The sequence below is a fragment of the Atta cephalotes genome (genome assembly GCF_000143395.1).
Source record: "Atta cephalotes unplaced genomic scaffold scaffold00019, whole genome shotgun sequence".
NCBI lineage: Eukaryota > Metazoa > Arthropoda > Insecta > Hymenoptera > Formicidae > Atta > Atta cephalotes.
Genome location: NW_012130083.1, coordinates 198,743 through 201,243, shown reverse-complemented (window position 1 = coordinate 201,243; position 2,501 = coordinate 198,743).

The window sequence follows — 2,501 nt, the reverse complement described above, 5'->3', positions numbered from 1 at the left end:
GAGAGAGAGAGAGATACGTCTACATACTACTAATGACAACGACTTATAAATAGAATGTGAAATGCATCCCACGCGACTGCTTACGTCACGAAACGTCGCCTGTCCGTTCAAGGACTAAGGGCCGATCGCATCGAGCGTGGATTGCAGATTTATTTAATTAGATTTTCCACTGCTTAACTAAAAGAAAACATAATTATAAATAAATAAAAAATGAGAATCATTTCGACATCATCAATCTTCTTTTTTCCAAATTACAGATTTTTGCTGCTTGGATGTTCAATTTGGGTAAAGCGATCTATCAGTCGATGTAATTTAATATCACGAACATCAAGATTGCCGCAACGTGAGATTGCACACGACGAACATTCGCCACCCCCTGACGAAACGGAGAACCACTGTGTGCCACCACCGTTAGACTATACACTACGTAACGGCTGGGTCATAAATGTGTTGGTCTCGACAGCGTGGGTGGTACGTAGAGCAACGGCAATGTGCCAACCGTGAGAGAGGCAGCCATGAATGAAAGTGCCGCGTATCGATTTATCTGCGCCGCCCTACATACGAAATATGATAAATAGAGAGTACCTCTACCGATTTGTACAGTGACACTTGGAATCACCACGTCATCTATGCATATTCATCTCCTTTTAGTTTCAATTCCAGTTATGTGCTAATTGAGCGTGTGAGGCGCAGCATCGTTATCTCACGTATCTAATACGTGTATAATGAGATTAGATCAGAGTTATTTCAATGAGAACACAATGGCGAGGGAGAATAAAGAAGACATTATGTTTCGTAATGTCAGATAAACCAGCGGCAGAATTAATTGTGAGAGCAAGGCAGTTACATGAAAATTCGTCAAAAATGCGTGTTGCGTGCAAATAATACAACAAATTACATAATAAAAATTGTATAATTCACGCATTTGAACTACGTCATTCTGTGTAACAAATCTTAAACAAATCTATTCGAAGTTTAATCGTACTAATTGAAGCTAATAATTGAATGAAGATTATTGTCGAATCTTCGAGTGTTTCATAATTTTATGTCAAAATTTTACGTCCATCATCGTCTGTTTCAGAAAATCTATGAGATTCGCTAAGATAAAAAAACAATTGGATATGGAATTTCGTGATTGTGTGTAATCGATGCGAACAACCGTGGACTAGCAACTCCGTCTGTAATACAGCACCAAACGCGTCACCGTTCAAAACGATTCAATGTGGCGCCATTATTCATTCATGCGAGTTGTTGCCTCTACGTCAATGACTGATAATCATTTCGAGTTATCTTGCCGATTTGAAGATCATTAACATACAAATCAAGCGAATTCGAGATTCTCGAATACTTAAGGAATCTAAAGTTCAGAGGACTCAAATGGAAATGAGTCAGAATCCGCGATTGAAGCAACCAACGTCAAGCGCAAGTTATCGACCATTTACCACTTTGTGCTTGATACTGATAAGACCGCATCAATCTTATCGCGCAGAATGATCGCGAATTCTCGTGAATAGGCAAAATCAATTTCTTCGCGAGAGACTTCCTACGCAAATTCGTTCGGACCGGCAACGGCCGCCATATCGCTGATCGCGCGAGACCGATCACTTCGCGGGCACATCGATGATGAGAACATGGATTAACATTAGGCGTATCTAAACGATTCTACAGTCAAAGATGATGTTTTTTCAAAGACTCACCTGGGTCATGAGAGAGGCGGAATCTTCATGCTCGCGATGAGATACGCTGCTGTGACGGCAAGAGGGTGCAGCAGCGCGGTGGCAGCGTCAGCGGAGGAATCGGCGGCGGGGTTGGGGTCGGCGGCGGCAGCGGTGGCAGCGTCGGCTGGTACTGGTGCTGGTGCTGGTGCTGCTCGCGCGAAATCGGCGTCGCGCGAATGTTCGCGTCTCATCGCGCCGACGAACGGATATTCCTCTCACATCCCCTCGCGTCGTTGAATTTCACCGTTTTTTTTTCTTCTCTTTCTTTCTTTTCTTTTTAATTCGCTCGCACGTTCGTGCTCGTTTGGTTTTCACACAGGGTGTTCGCACGATGGAAGGGTGTGTTACGCGCACACCATGGACGCGCGTTTCGCGAAGAATCGAGCCGACCGACCGACCCTCCGACAATGGCTGCGGTTCCGCTGGGGGTTGAAGGGAGCACGCGCGAGGCAACGCGACGCGACGCGACGCGACGCGGGCGTCGCTGTGACGCATTACCAGCGTAAGAGGGAGGAAAGGGCGGAAGAGAGAGTGGGTGTAATGAGATACGTTTCTCCTGCCAACTGCGGGTGGATGGGTGAGCGTAGGTAGATGCGCGAGAAACGTGTGACTTGCGATATCTATAGCGAACTTATAATAGAGAATCGTCTCCGCGATTGCACATTTGTAGTATCCTTGCTCATCTCTCTCTCTCTCTNCTCTCTCTCGTCTCTCTCTCTCTCTCTCTCTCTCTACTACGTCTCTACTACTCTCTCTACTACTACTCTTNTCTACTACTACTAG